Genomic DNA, 22,430 nt, shown 5'->3' with positions numbered 1-22,430 from the left:
TATATAAAACAGTTTTTTAATTAAATTCATTCTATTGACATACCTCTAAATTTAAATTCAACGATCTGATTTGGAAACAGATTTGAAAGATGAAGACACCACATCCATAAACAAATGTAGGCAGAAGTCCTTCCAACCAGAAAGGCTAAATCAATAAATGTATTAATACATTAGAAAACATTGGTTTAATGGCAGCAATAAAAGGTAAAAGTGCTACAAAAGAGTAGATGTCCACAAAATGGGACGTCCTGCAGGAATCAATGCTCAGGGAGGCTTAGTTAAGGCTGAGTGTCTGCCCTGACTGTATGCTCTAACAAGAAAGGAAGGTGATTGCCTCCTGAATCCAAGCTGAGAGCTTCAACAATAGAGCAGCATTTCAGCTGATGACTCTGCTTTCCATTTCCTTTTTAGAAACCTGCGATCTAAGAAGATGGTGCTCAGTCGGGGTTATATGAGAGTTTTTTTTGATTTTTGTCTTTTTAGGATGTTGGTCGCTGAGGGCTTTGAACCCCCATAGAGCAGGATTTGAATTTCTGAATCTAACAAGGAGCGACTGAAAGAATGCAAACCATGCAGGAAAGCGATCTCCCCTGTCATTTCTCTACCAGATCTTTAGCTGCTGCAATTCATCTAGAGACTGTGAAGAATTTAAAGAAAAGAAAAACATGAAATTGGTCAAAGTTCAGAGGCAAAAGAGTACAAACGAGTCAGTTTGCATCCCTAAGTGTTTCCAATTCAACAATCTAAAGCCAGTTCTAGAAAAGTGTAGTGAAAGAGCATTCTCTGGTAAAATAAGGTTCAGTCTCATTCCTCACTAGCTAACAAAACTTGAATCTAATGCATTATTATTTCCACCTTTGTGCTTAAAATATGTATCTATCTTGACATGTGCGAGATATCTTCAACCCTTTGATCGCATGGAGTGGAGCAACGGAGGCCACACAAATGCCCCAGCACTCTTTCAAGCTGTGAGCTTCCCTCTGAATTGCCTGTCAGCATCGATTACAGAGCCTGTGTGGATGGGATCTTGGATTTTCTCTTGCTCAGAATTAAGATAAGCTCCTGTCTGCCTGTTTGAGATGCCCCTTGTTGACCCACCTGTTGAGTGTGATGTGAGATGTGTGTTCCACCGCTGTGGCCATATTATCCTCCAGCAATCACACACATGCACAAGCTGGCAGCACTCACTGTCCTCATCTGTTTGGCTTCTCCCCATCGGCCCCGCTCTTCGTCTCTGCTCTCACCTTTGTTTTCAGCCCGTGTTTTTCTTCTCCTTTCTCCTGCTCCCCTTGCTAAGCTATCTGTCTGCTCCTATTCAACCTCATCTCTTTCTCGCCATACCCCACTGACAGCAGATTCCAATGCAAACATCCTCCTTCTGCTGGTTTTCATGCAGAAATAAGACATTTTGTGAAATTGGAGGAACCTGCATCTAAATGGACCATATTGCTGGTAGTTGGGATGCAGAAGGTGCAATATTTTGAAGTAAACTAATGCATTTTAAGATTTTATTCCATTAATTTTTTTTATTTTTTACAACGTCACTTTTATTTTAACAATAATTTGCCTTCCATATCAGAATCAAAATCCAAATATGTAAATAAATAGAAGAAACACAACAAACATTGATTTTTGCATTCTTCTTAAACTGATTTGGTTGAATTTTGTAACAATTTCATACACTATTTTAATAATTATGCAGCATTTTCAATGTGCGTGTCCAGTTTTATTAATTTTTTTAAATCTCTTTTTGGTTAAAAACATACTTTTTCAAGAAAATATGACGATAGACTGACAAAAAGAAGCAATGATTGATTTTAAACAAGAGTCAAAAACTCATCTGCATCACAGATAGATTATAACACTGTTAGTTAAAGCTTATTGTAAGTTGGATAACAACAGAAGCTGGATTTGACTCAGTTATATCACATAAAGAAACCACAGCAATATACATACGGTATATACTGTATGTATGTATATATATATATATATATATATATATCATTAGAATAACCTTGTATATATATTATAAAACTTCAATATTTTCAGCTGGCAGTTTGCCTGAAATGTAAGTAATTAAATAATAAATTACAAAAAAGGAGAGTGAACATCCCATTGTTGGCAGATAAATCAATATCTTAACCATTAGAATAATGCACAGCTCTTTATGCTATAGTATAGAAAAAAAAATGTATTTGTCGTCCCAGCCCTTTTTTTAAATAATAAATCATGGACCCCAATGCAGTGGATCAGGGCTAGTTTGAAGTTAAGTTCTGGTGCTCTGGCTGGGAGTTATTTATCTTTTTGGACACTGATTGTGTTTCTGCTGGCCTCTGGAAATGATATGCCGCTTTGCAGCATTCGTGGACGATCACAAAAGCTTTCATCGTGGAAAAGAAAGTGTCCGCTTACAGATCGCCGTTCAAAATGTGCATGTTTTCAAGACGAAGTTGATGAGAGTCTAGTGGACTGGAGAACGAGATAAACTCATTCCATCGGAGGGCTGGTCACATTCTCAGGGGTGAGCTGATTTTAAGGTGCATTGCCTTAAGGAGACTGGTGGAAAAAAAGTACATTTTGAACAAAAAAACTTGTTATATAAAACTACGACATGGTTCTATTGGAAGGAGTTTATTTAGTAAAACTTTTCCTGTTGAAAAAAATCCATTACCTATTAGAAAATTCATTTTGCGTTTTAGCCCCTAGGATTAATCCATTTCAAATATGACAGAGACATAGTCTGAACACCCCCACTCTCTGCCTTTATCGGCTTGTCTCAAACATGGCAGAGTAATTGTGTCCCATTGGAGCCATATTGTTATTGTACTTACAGTTCCTAATCCCCTCAGGTAATCCCATCGACTTCTTCTCAACCCCCCGCCTGAGCTTTCCTGGACAGCTGTCATCTGCTCAGATTTTACTCTAACAATTTGAGGCAAATACAAGTTTATCTGCAGCTTTTTTTTTCTTTTTTAAACAGCTAAGCATTTTTAGATATATAAAAATGCTAAAAGTATGACAGTGATCATTGTACCCATAGTTAATACATCCAGTTTCATTGCCCTCTTCATAAATTCCATTCTGTAAATTAATTTAAGGCACCCGCCGAGTCAAACGTCAAGCACATAATGCCACTCCGTCCGGCCGCTCCTCCTCCCACTTTGCTGCACTCACACAAGCATGGGGGGCTTTTATCTCCTGCTTTGTGCAAACATACATCTAGGTCATGAGAAACTTCAAAACATGGAGGTCTTTTCATGTTCGCCTGCCTTCAGCCCACCTAATTACACTTGGCATGCGCAAAATGTGTTTGCCTGGATTTCAGCGTTAGTAGAATTAAGTGACAATGGTGAAGAATGGAGTGCTGAAGGGCTAAACGTTGATTGTCAACATCGACTCCGAGCGGAAGAAACCGACTGTGAAGATGGGACTTTACAGTGCAAATCACAGCAACTGAAGGAAAAATACCACTGTTTAGAGCTTTCAAGCTTAAAAAAAACATTAAAAAAAAAAAAAAACTTTTTCTTTACTTAATAGAACCAATTATTTCACTATGAAACACAAACATTGAACTAAAAAGCTACGGTCAGGCTTTTGCAACATGGGGCAGACTTCCTCAAAATGCTTACATAGAAATGTATCTGTTTTACAAAATTCTCTCATTAAATAGAAGCCAATTGGACAATTAATATTTCTATTATAAGTGCAGATAGAAATAAACAACCAATAAAGCAGAGTGATACTAAAAAAGTAAAATTTCTATAGTTTGAGTTTCCAGCAGAGCATTTGGGAGAAACGTGTAAATCTCCCTGAGCCTCGTATCAATGTTGGGGATTAGAGGGGGAATCTGATTTTGAACAGCGCAGCTCAATCTCTGTATTGTGTCTTCATGATCCTGAACAGCCTGGGATTTCCTTACATGCAGCATGCTCACAATCGCTGTCCAAACTTTGAAAGAAAGCCAAGCATTGTGGCAAAGTACGAGCACAAAGGCTGCTGGCTGAGCCCCATTTGAGGGGTGTTGTGTTTGAGTGCTGTGGGGGCTTTGCGAGTGCGTGAAGCTTAGCAGGTGTTGTTCAAGATGTAGTTTAAACCTCAGTCTCCTCAGCCTTCAGGCTGTTGGATCTCAGCGCCAAACCACGGGCGCTCTGACTCGCTTTGTTTATTAAACCAGAGAAGAAGAGACATGACATGAAAAAATGTGTGATGTGGTTTTTTTACTTGAAATAACACAGAGTCTCCTGAAAAAGGACAAAAAAATGTTTACATAAATAACTAGTTAGACCTATTCAGATTGTCCACTAAGTCTTCCCCAATAAATATGGGCTCTCTAAGGCAAAAGTTGCCACAAAGTTACAACATCTTTCTTGCTCCGAAAAGACTGTCAGACTGTTGGAGACATTAAAATCATGGCGGCCGAGGCCTGAAGTCAGAGAAGCTCAACAAGTCAAAAGGTCACAGTCAAGTTGTGCTGTGAAAGCAGCTGTGTGAACTGCATGCTGATCCTTTTCAGTCAGAGATGTGATTACTGGGTAACATTTTACAAAGAGGTACACTAAAGGTTGCTTTGGTTTTTTGGATAGCATATAAATAGAGAATTACATAGTTGTTGGGTATGTAAACCTTTTGTTAAAGAATGAATGAGTAGTTAACAGAGTGACAGGATAAACAATAGATACGTGATCAGTTTTAATTGAATATACAGCAAAATGCAGAGTAATACATTTGTTCAACTCAGGCTTAAACTCAACAAACTAGAATTTTTAGATTAATCTCCTTTTATGCTTGTCTCTTTTTGATTGAGAAAGATAACAATTCATCTTAATGACATTTTTTGCTTCTTAGCATTCTTTCATTGAGTGGTTTTAGTTTAAAGGCTAAAGGATTTGTTCTCTTCTCAGGATGCCTTCAAATCACTGCTTTTTGCTGCATGGCATGAAAAAGGAGAGAAACGGTTACGCTTGAAGACCCACTCTGATGAAAAATTGTCTTTTTGGTGGTTTTTATCATGTTTTGTGGCACTTTTCTCATGATGAATAAAATTAAGATTTTAATTGCATATTTATATGCAATTAAAATGAATCAGGAGCAGATGAAAAAATTCTAAAAAGACCATAATTGTTACCACCAGCTCTCTGGTTTCTCTCTTGCTCTCAATAGCGGGGAAGGGGAAGGGGGTGGGGTTGCTTTGCATCAACAAACCCACTCACAACTCACTAATGAACTGTTACCAATTTGGAGAAATCATGTCCAAATAAGCAACTCAGGGTTTTTGATTTGGGTTAAAAACGACATAACCATAATTAAAAGACCACTGCTTTTAAAATAGTTCAAAAGGTTGTCAGAGTGGGTCTTTAATGCATAACCCCATATATTTACAAGTTTCTTGCTAACTGCAATATGCTGGGGGAGAGTAGAGGGCTCTGGGAGATGAGCAGTTACCGGTAGTTGTTGTCTCTTCCTCAATGCCCTTTTTTTTCCGGCTGATCCTAACCGTTGACATGCTAAAAACATGCAGCACTATGAGTTTGGTTAGTGTAACTAATAAAACATGAGGTGCAGCAGTAACTCTAGAGTTTAAAGAAAACTCTTACACCTTTTTGTGTCACCCAGGTCACTTGACCACAGGTCTGCTTTGACTTTGCAGGGATACAGATATGATGCAGGTGCAGCACTGTGTGCAAAATGACCATCATTCTGCCGACAGACATGATTGTTCCATTTGGCACTTTTGTGCTCTCAGACACACTGCTTTTTCATTCCATCTATTTTCTTCAGGTTTAAATATATATATATATATATATATATATACATATATATTGTCCTTTTGGTTATTTCTCTTTTGTCACAGGTTTAGTTAGTCAAGAAAATTACCTGGTGAGGCTTCAGAGAAAGGAATGTCGTTTGTGTGCCAACGCAGACAGGCCCTTTTAGAAACCTTTGCAGAAGGCAACATTTTCCATTTTCATACACGCCACAATACACTGTTATTTAAAATGTGATACATTCTTAGCTGTGGTGCCAACTCTGAATGAGAAATTGGGGCTGTATGTCGCTAAAAAGACAAGAAATGTTTTACAAAGATGACAGAAAACGGTACTTTGATGACGTTAAGGTCACTTTTAATGTATTTTAAATGAGCAAAGCGTGTTATTTTTGATGCAGGAATAAAATATTACGAAGCATTTCTCACTGTACACGCAGATTCTCCAAATCTTCATAACTTAGTGACAATAGCAGGAGTCTTTTTATGATTATCGACGAGCAGCATGTCTGCTCTGTGGCTCAGAGGAAGCATTCACTTGTTGCACTGTACTTCTGCTGGGGTTTAAGCCTCTGTATGTTAAAGCACACCTGCATATTGCGATAACACGCCTGCCCTCTGATGCTTTTTTGGGTCTGAGACAGCCCTGCATGATGACACAGCTCAAGCACTGAAGAGAGAGCTTCCAACCGTCGCTAAAGTGTGGAAGTTTTTTTTTTGTCCCTGACAGATGTGCCTCACCTTCCCGAGTGCCAGGGCCTGAGTCAATCACGAGCCTCAGTGCAGGACATCTCTGCGTGTCCTACTTCCCTTGAGCTCTTTCAGTGCATTACCTTGACAGACGTGTGTCAGGTGATGAGTGACTTACACCAATCATTTTTTGTCTGACATCTTGTCAGCTCAACCGCTTAATGCAAAAGGAAAGATATACTGAGGTAAAGTGTTGCTTGGGTTTTCTTGGAAAGGACAGACCTCTTCCCACAGATCAGCTGCTCCACTCACTCAACCTAATATCAGTTCTTGTCTTTCTGGAAGACGCTGTAGTCTGTGCCTGCTTGGTGTGAAAGTACTCCCTTCCGTGTGTTTCTTGCACATATTCCTTTGGGTGTACTTCCTATTTGAAGAATGCTTTGTGTTGCACTGGTTAGCAGAGAAGGCTTGACTGTTCTGACAATTTGTGCCGTTATTCAGCACAATCCCACAATGCACTGTAGCAGATGTTTTAGCTAAGGTTGTGTTGGCTTGCGAGCTTCCATCAAGCGTGAGTTAACAGCCATGTTGCACATGCTTGGACAATATGACAGTATACTGAGAAATGGGGCATTCACTTCACAGTTTGTTCTTTTTTTAATCTTTTCTGTTCAGCTGGTAGGATTTAGTTGTATGGAAATAAGTTGGTTCACTTAGGTTTCAATTGATTGATTTCTTGAAGTCAGTTATTAAAATATTTATACATCATTAACAACATTTTAGGTTTTAACAAATACATTTTTTTTATTTAAAACAACAGTGCTGGGCGACCCCTGAAGGCATATGCTGAAAGGTGAACAACAAATACACTTTTGTATAAATAATATGTGTACGTATTTAAATATATATATATATTTTTTTTAATACAATTTTACATCTCATATCATGAGTTGCAACCTTGAAATATAATAATATTTAAGAAAGATTTGATTTCTAAAGGTTATCTTTAGAAATCTGACGTTGCTGAGTTTAGTCACAACTATTTTCTAGAGCAAATTCCACTTTTGCTCAATGTTTAAAGCAATTAGGAGCAATAATCCTTCCCTTTTTGTGCACAATTTAGATTAAGTTACTGACTACATGAATGGGACATCACGTAATGAAGGACCAGTCATTAGAGAAGTGCGAGCGCGTTGCAGACGGAGGAATATTGCAGTCTTTGACAACTATTGCCTGATCCATTGTTCTAAAGCAGTCATTAGGTCCAACTTCACCGATTGAACATGCTGATTAAAAGTTGCCATGGTGATGAAATTTGCGTGCAATGGGTAACTATGATCAGACAGAGGCCTTTTAATGGGAACTCTGCCACCCATTTCTGCATTTCTACTCAGTGAAATCTGCACATGCTCAGCCAAGCACATCGCTAACTTAGTCCTGTGGGAGCTGCTCAGAAACGCTCACTCCACTCAGGTTTGTGCGGTGAAGTGCAATTACTGAACCCTCCGCCCCGCAATTGGCAGTGTAACATAATTACCTTTAAAGGAAGTCCAGCACAGCTCACATTGTTAAGCCTTTGTGTTACAGGTCAGCAGGGGGGTTTTAGACTCAACCTATCTTTGCAAACAATTATCAGTATGTTGTGTTTCAAACCTGAGTGGCACCAGCCAAGTGCCTAACCATTGAAGCAGGAGCGATTCTGCACATCCCACCTTTGTAATCTGTATGTTGAATCCCACTTTAGAGGAAATTGCAGGGGAAATTCTACCTGTTTATTGTTATTTGATTGAAGTCCCACTCCGATAATCTTTTAATCTATCTGAAAAGTGTTCCCAGTGGTCTTTTAATTATGATTATGCTGTTTTTAGCCAAAATAAAAATTTTTTAAAAGTTGATTTTTTAGGACATAGTTTCTGCAGAACGGCAGGAGTTTATTCGAAATTTACCTCTGAGTTTTGGGCAGGACTGTTGGAGTGGAGAAAGCCTGTCCCCTTCCCATCATCCATCTGTTTGCATGCTCTCCCGCTAGCTTACATCCTCCCACAACTCCAACCTAACATTACCAGTGCAACAAATGGCGAGCAATATAAGAGCTGACCAGCCATACTTGAGCCAGATGTCAGCTGACAGCAAACGAGGAAAACGTACATGGATCTAGTTATCTACAAGTGTATGCATCACAATATAATGGGGCACAGAGCTTGCGGCTTACCGTAGTAGGCCTTACGTCTCACCTATAAGCTGTTTCAATTCTTTGAATAGAGAAATACTCAGAAATAATATCTTAAGCTTAATTTTCTTAATATATGTCCTCCATTATGTGATAAATATCAGAAAAACGAGTTAAAAAACATCAAAAACACAAATTTCATTGGAGTGACATGTTTTTTCAATATAAAATATCACATTTTTGCTTTTGAACTAATAAGAGTTGATATGTTTTAGCCGAAAAACATGAAAAGTTCCCCGCCTTTCCTTTCAAACAACAAGCGGCATACATTGCGAATGCAATACAGTCGCTTCCTCATTTAGTATTTAACTGCAGTCGAATCCATATTCAGCAGTAACCTTGCTGGTGTTTTTCAGCCCTACAGAGGTTTTCCAGATCAGACGGTTAGGGCCATTTTGGCAAACATCTCCTCCCAGCAGAACGATGATGCAAGCATGCAGGCTTTTAGCTGCCTGGTGTGCAGCCAGGTAGAATGACATATGGCAAGGAGGCATGAGCGATGTGCTGCAAATCACACTTAGGTGAGCACAATCTGTGCCTCGACTTTCAGCTTTCATAAATGATGCAGCGCGGACAAAAGAAAACATTTGGATTCCCCAGAAGCAAAGACAAATACCTCCTCACTTCCACTTTTAAGTGCACTCAAAAATATTCTCGTCAACTGTCACCACGTACAGTTGAATAATTTGTCCACGCTCAGTGTAGGCAAAAACAACATCGCTTGGCTTATATCACTTTGACCTGAAAAAACCCTAGTCTATTTTAAAACATGATATAAATCCACTCGAAACACGTCTGGGCTTTAAAAGGGCCGAGTCAGGACAGAGTAGTCAAGCCCATCCAGGGGGTCAGAGTTCAAATTGACTGCAAGTGAGGCAAAGCTGTTCCATGGTGAGTTCTCTGCACATGTGAAGCTTAGCACTGCATTCTAATGAGAAGTGATTTGTTTCTGTGTGAATAATTTATACAATCTAAATATGATATTGTTGATTCAGGCTTTAAAGAGTAAATCAGGATGATTCACTGATGATTCATAGCTAAATATTTCTAACTTTACTTCCTACTTTTTTTAACAGTAAAAGCACATATTGAAACTGGGTGGCAGGTGTAGCATTGAATGAGTGACATATCGCATGGAGACAAATGACTAACTGAGAATAAGAAGAACAGTGAAGAGAAACAAATGTGCAAAGAATGAATTACTGCTTTTCTAACTAAAAGCTCCCAGGCTTTTGTGCAAAAGTTGGTGGCTGTAAAGAGATAACTTTTACTAATGGGGTGTTGAGAAGAACATTTCACGTTATCAGACTTTCCTAATGTGACTGTGGAGTAAAATCAAGAGACTTCACTGCTACAATTGAGAGCTTTCAACCGGGAGAAGCTGGTGGTAATGGTGCGTTCAGCTTTACCTTGCAATGACAGATGTCAATAAAATGTGCATGTTCACCCTTCAACGTTTTTCTGTGGAACTGTACCATAAAAACATCATTAAATTCATAGAATTGCTTTAGTTTTCTCTACAGAGGAAGCTCCTGCTTAAAAGAAAACTTTGGTTGTGATCATTTCTTGTTCTAGATTTTGACAGGTTTACATTTATCCTTTTCTGATTTGCTTTAAAAGTATTATTTAACAATTGAAACTAAAATAGAAGTTAATAAATGTTGATATAGTGTATATTATATTGACTTTAAAGTTCCACTCCAATCAGCTTTTGAACTGTTGTAAAAGCATTCCCAGTGATTATGATTATGCAGTTTTTAGCCCAAAAAAAAAACTGTGTTGTTTTCTAGGACAGTTTCTGCAGAGCGGCAGTAGTTTATTAGAAATGTGCCTTTTATTTGTGGGTGGGACCATTATTGAGGAGCAACCCCGCCCCCATTTCCTGTCATTCATCTGTTTACATGCTCTCCTGCTAGTTTACAGCCTCTCACAACCCCAACCTCACATTACGAACACATACGTGGATCTATTTGTCTGCAAGTGGATGTATCGGCATGGAGTACCCCACCAACTGTATCACCTATGTCACTGCTACAAGCTTTTTCTAAATTTTTTCATCTGCTCCTGATTCACAATGAATTGAACAAAGAAATACCCCGAAATCTTGTTCTAATCGTAATTTTCTTTGTAAATATCATGAGAAAAATGCTAGAGGAACACGTTAAAAAAAAAACAATTTTCATTGGAGTGGGTCTTTAACTTGAAAAGTAGTTTTCTTCATACTGTCATGGCGCTCAAGGCGTGAGAACCCAGAGGAAAGACAGGTGAGTATTTGGTGAGAAAGGATTTATTGATTCTCCAAAGCTGGTAGTAGTTGTGGATGAATGAGGTCCGGTCTTGACGGCGGCTGATGGCGTGGCTGGAGGGCTTAAAGCGGTGAGTGTGATCCGGGAGGTCTTCAGATGATCCCAAGAGCCACAGAGTGGAAGGCAGTGCTGACGTCACTCGTGAGATGTGGGTATCCTGAGACAAAGGAGCAAGAGTTAGTGCAAGGCTGGGAGCAAGGCATGAGCATGAGAGCTTAGACTGTGAACCAGGCTTAGTCACCATAATGGGCAACGAACTGGCGTCGAACTGATGAGTGAGGTCTCCTTTTAAGCAGCATGGCAAATGAGGTGAGTGAAGTCAGCTGGTGGCAATCAGGGAGAAGAGCAGGCAGGGCTGGAGGGGGAGGAGTCTGCCAGGCACCATGACAGTACCCCCCCCTCAACGACCGCCTCCAGGCGGTCCGGGGCGCCGATCCGGGTGCGAACGGAAAAAGTCAGAGATGAGGGTAGGGTCCAGAATCAAAGAACGGGAGACCCATGAGCGTTCTTCCGGACCATAACCCTCCCAGTCCACGAGGTATTGATGGCCACGACCCCGGCGACGGATGTCCAAAATCCGGCTGACGGTATAAGCCGGGGCGCCGTCAATGAGCCGGGCGGGCGGAGGGGAAGCGGACGGCGGGCACAGAGTGCTGTCCATCACAGGCTTTATTTGCGAGACATGGAACGAAGGATGAATTTTGAGGGCAGCTGGGAGTCGGAGGCGAACACAGGCGGGATTGATGATTTTGTCGATGGTGTATGGACCTATGAAACGGGGGGCAAGCTTGCGAGAAGTGGCATGAATGGGAATATTGCGAGAGGAGAGCCAGACCTTTTGCCCAGGATGATAGGTGGGTCCCTCCACCCGGTGACGGTTAGCTGAACGGCAGTTGTTCTCCCTGGTACGTTGCAGTGCTGCCCTGGTACGATGCCATGTGTCCTGGCAGCGGCTGAGGTGTTCTTGCACAGAGGGAACAGCGAGATCCAGCTCGTGTGAAGGGAACAGAGGTGGTGCGTAGCCTAGAGCAGCCTCGAACGGGGACAATCCTGTAGCAGAGGATGGGTGAGTGTTGTGGGCGTATTCTGCCCAAAAGAGGTACCTGGACCAGTCGGATGAGTTCTGGTCGGCGAGACAACGGAGCATGGTTTCAAGTTCTTGATTTGCCCTCTCTGCTTGGCCATTCGATTGAGGATGGTACCCAGATGTGAGGCTTATGGTGGCTCCCAGAGCACCACAGAAGGCCTTCCACACCTGGGAGATAAACTGAGGGCCCCGGTCAGAGATGATATCAGCCGGGATCCCGTGGTGACGGAACACGTGCTGGGTGAGGATCTCTGTGGTTTCTGTGGCTGAGGGTAACTGTGGGAGCGGAATGAAGTGGACAAATTTAGAGAATCGATCGATGACTGTGAGAATGACAGTGTTACCCAGTGAAGGTGGGAGACCAGTGACAAAGTCCAGAGCAATGTGGGACCAAGGGCGGCAGGGAATGGACGGAGGATGCAGAAGGCCAGAAGGAGGTGAGTTCGAGGACTTTGAGCGTGCGCAGGTGGTGCAGGCGGCAACGTACTCCTTCACGTCCTTCCTCATAGTAGGCCAAAAGAACCGCCGACGGAGGAGGTTGATGGTCCTGGTGACTCCTCCGTGGCAGGCAATGCGTGAGGCATGGGCCCATGTGATAGCGTCGGACCTGAGAGACCGGGGAACATAAAGAGTGCCGTCAGGGGGAACCGGGTGACCAGGATCCTCACCTTGTGCCTGGAGGACTTTATTTTCGATATCCCAGGTGAGGCTTCCATTGATGCAGGTGGGAGGTATGATGGTGGCCATAGTGTTATCCTGGTCGTCAGAAGAGCTGTATTTCCGGGAAAGGGCGTCCGGCTTGATATTGCGGCTTCCAGGTCTGTATGTTATAGTGAAGTTGAACCGGTCAAAAAATAGACACCAGCGGGCCTGACGAGAATTTAAACGCTTGGCGGAACGGAGGTATGAGAGGTTCTTGTGATCAGTCCAGACAATGAATGGGTGGACCGCACCCTCCAGCCAATGACGCCACTCTTCGAGTGCTAACTTAATAGCCAGGAGCTCACGGTTGCCCACGTCGTAGTTGCGCTCCGCGGGAGTAAGTTTCTTGGAGTAGTAGGCGCAGGGCTTGAGCTTGCCAGATGTCTCCGCACGTTGGGACAGGACGGCCCCTACGCCAGAGTCGGAGGCGTCAACTTCGACTACAAATTGTCTGGTGGGATCGGGCTGAATCAGGATGGGAGCGGAGACAAAGAGACTTTTGAGGGTGTCGAAGGCTTTTTGAGCAGAGGAATCCCAATGATAAGCCCGAGCAATGGAGGTGAGTTTAGTCAGGGGGGCGGCAATGGCACTGTAATTACGGATGAACCGCCTGTAAAAATTGGCGAACCCCAAAAACTGTTGGAGTTTCTTTCGGGAGTTAGGGGGTTCCCATTTGGAGACAGCTTCGATCTTTACCGGGTCAGGACGGATGCTGCCTGCCTCAAATATATAACCCAAGAAGGGGATTACTGTGGCATGGAATTGACATTTCTCTGCTTTGACGAAGAGATGATTCTCAGATAAACGTTGTAGAACCTGCCGAACATGTTCAGGATGTTGCTCAGGGTTTTTGGAGTAGATAAGGATATCGTCGAGGTATACAAAAACAAACCGGTTGATGAAGTCCCGAAGAACGTCATTAACGAGACGTTGAAAGACGGCAGGAGCGTTGGTCAACCCAAATGGCATAACCAGATATTCATAGTGGCCAAGAGGGGTATTGAAGGCAGTTTTCCACTCGTCACCTTCCTTAACTCGAACGAGGTGGTAAGCGTTGCGCAGATCTAGTTTAGAGAAGATGCGAGCTTCCTGAATGGAATCAAAAACAGAACTAATCAGAGGGAGAGAGTATTTATCCTTAACAGTGATCTGATTAAGTTCTCTATAGTCAATGCAGGGTCTGAGGGTTTTATCCTTCTTCTCAACGAAGAAAAACCCCGCCCCGACTGGTGAGGACGAGGGACGGATGTGTCCAGAAGAAAGCGCCTCCTGGATGTAACTCTCCATAGCTACTTTCTCAGGACCGGAAAGATTAAACAGTCTGCCTTTAGGGAGAGGTGCACCATCGAGTAGCGTGATGGAACAATCGTAAGGCCGGTGCGGGGGTAAGGTGCCGGCCTTAGTTTTGCTAAAGACAGCGCGGAGGTCGTGATAACAACTAGGTACTTTAGAGAGATCAATTTCTTCCGGGGAGCTAGACGGGGAAGAGCTGACAGGCGGAATAGCAGATTGCAGGCAGTTAGCGAGACAAAACTCGCTCCAACCAGTGATACGACGACGCACCCAATCAAACTGTGGGTTGTGACGTTGGAGCCAGGAAAACCCCAGCACCACAGGATTTTGGGGGGTACGAGTAACGAAGAACCGGGTGAATTCCCTATGATTTCCGGAAGAAACCAGTAGAATAGGTTTGGTGCTATGCGTAATGATAGAAAGCTGCTGACCTCCCAACCCAGCCGCTTTAACCGGCGAAGGAAGAAGTTCAGTGGGCAAAAACAGACGAGAAACAATACTATGGTCAATAAGGTTTTGTTCTGCACCAGAGTCAATTAAGGCGTGGAGGTCCAAAGTTTCAGAGGCATGACATAGCTTGACAGGGATTTGAAGAAAGTCTTTAGGGCATGACCTGAAGGTACCTGCCCGTGGCCTGTCTTCTAGCGGGGGGGTTTGCGAGTTTAAACGTAAACTGCACTGGTGTACCTGGTGTCCTGACTGTCCACAGTAAAAACACGCCCCCTCGGCCCGTCGGCGCCGTCTTTCCTCTGCAGAGAGCTTAGAATGGCCGATTTGCATTGGTTCGTCCAATTGGCTGTGGGGGGGTTCAGCTGGAATCACTGGTGGAACGTGTGATGTAGTACCTTGAACAGGAGTAGATGAGTTCTTGCGAGTAGGCGGAGGTCTCTCGTGTTGTCGCTCACGTAAACGTGTGTCTGAGCGAAGGGCAGCAGTGACGAGTTCCTCAAATGAATGGGTTTCCGGTTGTGAGCACAGGTGGTCTTTTATGGCTTCATTCAAAGATTGGTAGAAGACCCCTCGTAATGCTGGGTCTGTCCAGCCTGCCTCCACCGCCAGTATCCTAAAATCAATGACATGATCGCTGACTGATCGGTTATGCTGTTTGAGGGCGAGGAGCTTACGTGCGGCTTCCTCCTGTTTGCGAGGTTGGTCAAACACCAGCTTGAATTCCTCCAGGAAACGATCATAAGTTAGATGTGCGACAGGATGTATGGCCAGAAACGCCTGGGCCCACTGCAGAGCTTTGTTACGGAGAGCATTTATGATCAAGGTGATTTTGCCAAGATCGGAGTTATAATACCTTGGGGCTTGCTGAAACAGCAGGCGACACTGGAGAAGGAAACCCCCACAGGCTTCGACGTCACCGTAATATGGTTCGGGCTGTGGGCGGAAGTTTTCAGGCGAGGGAGCGGACGCGGAAGCAGCGACGACACCGGAAGCAGAGGGAGCTGCTGCGGGGGGAGCCATCTGACCTGAGAGATCCATTAGTGATTGCGTTAAGCCATCCAAACGCCGAAAAAGTTCCTGCTGGGCAGAAGCCACTTGCGACAAGGCGTCGGTTTGGCAGTCCAGGGCGATACCCTGCTGATTGATGGCGTAGCGAAGTTCTTCTGGGTCAGCTGGGTCCGGAGTTTGGCCAGTTCGTTCTGTCATGGCGCTCAAGGCGTGAGAACCCAGATGCTGGAACCCAGAGGAAAGACAGGTGAGTATTTGGTGAGAAAGGATTTATTGATTCTCCAAAGCTGGTAGTAGTTGTGGATGAATGAGGTCCGGTCTTGACGGCGGCTGATGGCGTGGCTGGAGGGCTTAAAGCGGTGAGTGTGATCCGGGAGGTCTTCAGATGATCCCAAGAGCCACAGAGTGGAAGGCAGTGCTGACGTCACTCGTGAGATGTGGGTATCCTGAGACAAAGGAGCAAGAGTTAGTGCAAGGCTGGGAGCAAGGCATGAGCATGAGAGCTTAGACTGTGAACCAGGCTTAGTCACCATAATGGGCAACGAACTGGCGTCGAACTGATGAGTGAGGTCTCCTTTTAAGCAGCATGGCAAATGAGGTGAATGAAGTCAGCTGGTGGCAATCAGGGAGAAGAGCAGGCAGGGCTGGAGGGGGAGGAGTCTGCCAGGCACCATGACACATACCCTTTCTTAACTGTCAACAACACACAAATAGTAACAAAAAAACTCTGTTCAGAGTTGAATAATCCAACCTTCCCCTCTTTCGTCCACACAAAATTTTAAGACATTCATCGTTTCTCTAATAAAGACAGTTTTGAACTTATTTCTGCTTTGAGAAAAAAACTATGTTGCATAGTTGGGTTAAAAATATTTTCCAATGGCATTTTCATTGTTCTATTGTTTTCTTCCTAATTGGAAATTGAAAAAGAAATATTTCGTCCTTGCTAATGAACACAAAATCAATGTGTTTGCAGAGATGCTGCCTTCAAAAGACAAGATTGAAAATAAATCTTTCCCAAATAAAAGAATCAAAAACTCAAAATAAATAAAAGATTTATAGAGTTTGTATTTACAGGGGAATGCTGTGGTTTTCACAGCCAGACTGTTCACTTCCCTCAGCATTAGACTGAGGGGTGGTGTTTTACTACATTGCTTGAGACGAGATCTCCTAAACCTCAGGCAACAGAAGTGTTTGCCATTCAAATTAATAGTTAAGTAATTCAAAAATAGTCAGTCAAGTAAATTCGCTTTGCTGTGTCTGCTCCGGGCTCCGGAGGATTTTTTCTTCTGAAGACTTAATCATTTTCGACGGCAGTCAGTAAAATGAGATCTCCCCAACATCTCTGATGCGAACCGCCATGCTTCATTCTTAAATTGATCTCAGGTCAAAAGGAAAATGAGACAGCAGCATTACTACCAGACTGTTTAGCATTGTGATACCTAAGGATTTTAACAGAGGGGCTCTTTAGTTGGACTAAACATTCACAGAATAAGATTAGTATTTTGCCAAACTATTTCAACGTGCTAATAGGTCTGGAGCCTCAGGCAGCAGCAAAAAAGAGGATGTGAGTTAGAAAATTACCCTGAATAAAAAGGAATGAGAGTAAAGGTTAAACATGGATCAACTTATAGTGTTATTCCCACAAGCAGTTCTGCATTTCTGCATATAATACCCAATTTCCTTTTCTGATGCGCAGGCATTCTACAAATAATTGAAATGTTAAACTTTTTACCTGCTCTCTGAAAGTGTTTAAACTAATGTGAATAGAGCACCATGTGGTTTTTATTTTTTATATTTTTCACCAAGATTAAAAATCAGGACTAAAGAATTAAGTAAATACATGGCATGGAATGAAAACAAAGAGAATAAATGACATTGAAAGGTTTAGAAGGAGGAGAAAATGACAGGTTTTCCATCAGTGTTCAACCCGTAGGAGTTCTGGAGGCAAAGAGTAAAGGCCAGTGACACACAGCACAGACAGATGCTATTAAATGCAACAGCAATGAAGTCTTAGACATGGACCAAATCCCGAGAAAAAAGAGGAAGGCAAAAAAATAAAGGTTATAACATGCATTTAGCTTTTAAAAGTATGTGCTGACAAATTAAAATACAATTTTTTAGGTATTGAGGTGATGAATTGAATTAAGTTTCTTCAGCTTGGTGCAAAAAAAGAAAAAAGAAAAAAGCTAGAACTCCCATGATGCTCCTCACCAAGATTTGCATCAAGTTACTGATGCAGCAGGAACTATTTGGCAAGATCCTGAGTGCTGGTGTCTTCATTATCCCAGCAGAAGGTAGCAGTAAAAATAAAGAATCAAAAACAAGTTAATAAAATATTATTACTCAGTAATGTACTTATAAACAAAGCAGAAACATATTTTTTAGACTGATGAACATATTAAACATTTACTTCTTTGGAATCTCCTTAAAACACAGAAACTCCCCACTCTGCATCACCAAAGGTAAAGAAAATGTTGTGCACTTTTTCATACAAATTTCTTTTGTGGGACAATTAAACTGAGAGGAGATGATAAACAGAAGCAGTGGGGAAGAAATGTGAATGCCTCTGTGGCTCCCCATTACTAATAAGATATTGGCCTCAGTGTACATGGAGCAGTCAGAGAGCCAAAGTCACCAAGCAGACGATAGAAAATGATATATTTAACAATAGTGGCCTGACACACTAAAAGAAATCAATGAAAGTGTAAAAGAAATCAGAAGATGTGTTTTTGTCAATTCCAGAGTGTGATGAAAAAGATACACTGGAGATCTAAAAAATCTTTAAAAAAAAGTTTATTTCACTGAGAACTATATTTATAAAAATGATTTCTAAAAATATTTCATATCCTGATGTACTTTGTCTCAGCAAATGCTGAGGATTTTAAAGACCCACTCCAAAAAAACTGTGTTTTTGGTAAATTTAACATGTTTTTGTTTTATTTTTCTAAAGATGGAGGAAATTTATTGAGAAAATTAAGCTTAAAATTGATCTTCTGAGTATTTCTTTATTTAAATCATTGTGAATCAGGATCAAATGTAAAAATATTGTTGAAAAAGCGTTCATTTGTGCCGTTGAAAATCAATGGCCTTCCTGCTCCGAGCTCTCAGGAACAGGGAAGAGAAGGGGGTGGTGTAATTCTGCGCCAAAGGTCGGGCGGGACGTGAAGTGTAATTTCAATGGACTACAGCCGTTCTGCAGACACTATGTCTTAAGAAAGACACAACTTTTTTGATTTTTGGCTTTGAATAGATCAAAAGATGTGGGTCTTTAGACTACTGTTCCATTGAGTTTGCATAGTTTGGGAATATTTGCGGTCAAGATGAAGCTGGTGCTGCTCCTTCAACACCAACCTTCCTCTCATTCTTCTTTTATTCACAAAGCAAACATTTATCCACTCCACTGTATTGCCAACCCCTTAAAATACTACCATAACATAATGTATTGTGACACCGGTGAAAAAGAACAATATGTGTCCAAGACAATCAGAAATATTAAGATTTCCTTGATTGGCAAAAACAAGCAGGAATCCACTTCCCCTGGCAGCTGGAAAGCCGCTATAGCGTTATTGTCTCGACTTAATTGTTTTCCAATTACTCAAGAATGGTAATCCATCACAGTAGACAGCATGCCATCTTGATTTAGACCTCCTGTTGCTATAGCGTGCTTCCATAGCTGACAAATTTTCATTTTTCCTTTCAAACATTGGAAAACAAGCATTCTTTCATAAGGCAAAAATATGAAGGATAGTAACAGAATGTGAAGTTGAAACCTTTTTTTTATTAGCATTGATAATTCCCAAAGACTTGGCCAAGCATGCCTGTAGCCTCATCAGGCTTCCAAGTGCATTAGCGGCTCCACTGAAACTCTTAAATGAATCAACGCTGGCAACACTCATCAATATAAAGGCACAGGAAAATGCCTTTAGTGCAGACACTTGTTACCGTATTCATTCTATAAGTGCTGATTGAGGAAACGGGGGACAAATGGGTGCAAAGCGTTCATTTATTGCGTCAACCTAAAAGCATTCTCAGGAAATATTAATAATATGACTACTGTGTGACGGAGACATCGACACTCTGGAAACGATGCAGGTCGGCTTGCATAACTCCGGTTACATAAAATGATTTTATCCTCCATGGCACATTGGAAATTGAACCATGAAATGCAAAACCAGTTTGTAAGCAGGTCTCTAACAGACAACAATACCTGGACATGCATGTATCTCAAGTTACTTTCTACTCTTTGTATTATAGATGATGTTTGTTTATTTCCCTTGTTAATAATTGAGCTCATTCAAAAGACTGCATTACTTTATCCATGGCGCTTTTCACAGAAAAGTAAGAGGCCATTTTCTTTTATACGTTTTGCAAAATTGTTAAAATGGAAAACAAAACCAGAGCTCTTTCGGCCAACACTTGCTGAATCATGACGATTCATCCTGCGAGCCAGTGACATTGGCGTCTTTGGTGCAAAGTAGAGGCAGCTTTTGCTCTGTGATTTATTGAGTGGGCCTGCTGCAGAGGGAAGCAGGGAAAATAAAGTGCTCTCACCTGGAAAGTAAGGCTCACTGTAGTCTTGAAAGGCTTTTTTGTTTTTCCAGAAGCTTCGCTGCTCACATTACTGTAAAAAGAGCCAATGAGGTCTGAATGATTCCATATTCATGAGTGGGTTAATGAACAGTTGCAGGGATCGTGTCTGCAGAGGCAAATTAATTCCGAACATTTATCAGTGTTGAATATATGAATGGACAAGAGAAAGTAAAGCAGGTTGTTGAGCTGCAGGCTGCTTGTTCTAAATAATGAACGCAGAAAGGAACTTGAGCGTCTTTCTCCAAATTGTTCAGCTGAGACAAAGAGACGTGACCCCATGAGCCTCTTTCGCACTCTCTACGTCGAAGGTGAAGCATGCTGCTTTGCAGCCTCACAGGTTTCAGTGTTAACATTTGTAAAGTGCAGCCCCACGGCCCCACAATTCCCCTTGTGTGCTTTGTGTGCTAAAAAGGAGGAAAAAACATTTTTTGCTTTCAGATGATGCCCCAGATATCCATCACATGGCAGCAAATAAATCCCTTTGTTCGCCATCTCATGTTTGGTCTTTTCATTTTTTTTTTTTTAGATGTACTTTAGGCACTCAAGCTTTAGTGAATCTTTCAATCGGAGCTGACTCGTGCATAATAATGAACTTAAATAAGAGGATTTCACAGCACTCTGTCAACTTGACAACCTCTGCAAACAGCTCTGAAGCCTGAAGGGTTCCCAAGGATGCAGCATCCAGGGTTTTAACATCTCGCGGTCCTCTAAGTCTCCTCTGATCCCATCAATTAAACTGCAAACTTCCCTTTATAAAGGCCTTACGCTTTTTATTCTTTGAAAAGTCTGTCTTTAAAGGCTGTCACATTACCTGAAATTGGCCAAGCCAGACTTGAGGGTGTGCCTTTAAAACTGTGTACAGAAAAATATGTTGGCCTATTTCATTGATTAAAGTTTTTGTGTTTTAGTGTTCTTAAATGAGTAATGGCAGATTCTGGCTTCTACAGAATTCTCAATTGACAATTACAGAAAAATACTTTGAAGGGCCAACCCTCAAAATATTAATTTAGATATTAATATACTGTAGGTTTTAACCACACCTAGATTTGGAATATTTAGAAATTAAAATAATAAGACATTATGTTTTATAAACACTTTGAGCTTTAAAAATTTAATGTAAATATGTAAATAATTTTTGGTAGAGATTTTTATTGAGCAAGCGGGTATTCTGAGAAGTGCATGAGGATTCTGAAGCAGCAGCTTTTCTCCCAGTAAGGTACAGAACAGGACCATCACAGATCCGTTTTTAGCCCCAAATAAAAAATGAATCTGGGGTTTTCGTATCTGACGATTCGCAGTAGTTCCTTTGCTTCTGAGTTGTGGGCGGGACAGTTTGTGAAGAGTAACCCGGCCCCCACTTCCTGTCCCCCATCTGTTTACAAGCTCTCCCACTAGCCCCTCACACCCCTAACCAAACATTACCGATGTAACAAAAATGGTGAGCGAAATAGGAGCCATCCAGCTGTACAGTAAAGAGCTGGATTCCAGCTCAGACGAGGAAAACAAAGACATTCGTGGATGCATCAGTATTCATTGTGGCTTCTACTTCACAAATTTTTCCATCTATTTTTTTTTATTCAGAGTGATTTGAATAAATAAATACCTAGAAATGCAATTTTAAACTTCATTTTCTTAACATTTTTCCATTATCAAAAAAATGCAGCAAAAACATGTTAAAAAACACCAAAAACAGGATTTCCATCAGAGTGGGCGTTCAATGTCTCAGATGCCACAAATGTTGGCCCTTGAGAATTTCAAAGACAAAAATTGGGGCTGAAGTAGCTCTTGTCCAGTCTTGTTGTGTCTGGAGAATCTCCTGCAGCTGTTTTGACTTTTCAAATTTCTGAATATCATTAGAGCTACAAAGGAAAGAGTGTGTTGTAAATCTACAAGTGTCCTAATGCAGAATCTTTTCTGTCTCTGGAAGGAGCCTGGGTGCATTAGTCTGTTCTTCACATGACCCTCACTGCTCTTCTTAAGCGCTTCTGGAGTACCAACACAAAACAGCCTGTTTTGCAGGTCATGCCCTGGAGAAAGTCTGGTGAAAGCAATACGGGCAGTAGCATAAATATAAACAGAGCTCCTAATATACTTGTCAGGCTTGTCATTCTACCCCACTTATTCTGGATAATAACAGATTTCCGCTCATGTCACTCAATCGACCGGTGTTTGAATTTACAAAGAGTTCCTGAGGAATACTTCAGAGGAGCCATAACAGACATGAGAGTACATTAAGGTTTAGTCACATACATGTGTGCAAGAGCTCGCAGTAAAACACAGTTTCAGGCATTTAATGAATGCAGAGTGAAA

General features: G+C 41.8%; 1 protein-coding gene and 1 long non-coding RNA gene across 2 annotated transcripts in view; one reads left to right on the top strand and one right to left on the bottom strand.

Annotated features, from left to right (window-relative positions):
* Positions 1-22,430, top strand: part of elfn1 (extracellular leucine rich repeat and fibronectin type III domain containing 1) — a 75,626-nt gene that overhangs the window by 18,611 nt on the left and 34,585 nt on the right. The window lies entirely within an intron of this gene.
* On the bottom strand, positions 10,956-11,605 carry LOC105357905. Its single transcript, XR_911706.3, has 2 exons — positions 11,232-11,605; positions 10,956-11,147 (listed from the first exon to the last, which is right to left on the bottom strand). It is a non-coding gene; the product is annotated as an uncharacterized LOC105357905 (long non-coding RNA).

This window comes from Oryzias latipes, chromosome 8 (assembly GCF_002234675.1).
Source record: "Oryzias latipes chromosome 8, ASM223467v1".
In the NCBI taxonomy this organism is placed as follows: domain Eukaryota; kingdom Metazoa; phylum Chordata; class Actinopteri; order Beloniformes; family Adrianichthyidae; genus Oryzias; species Oryzias latipes.
This window is presented reverse-complemented; position numbering and strand designations above follow the sequence as displayed.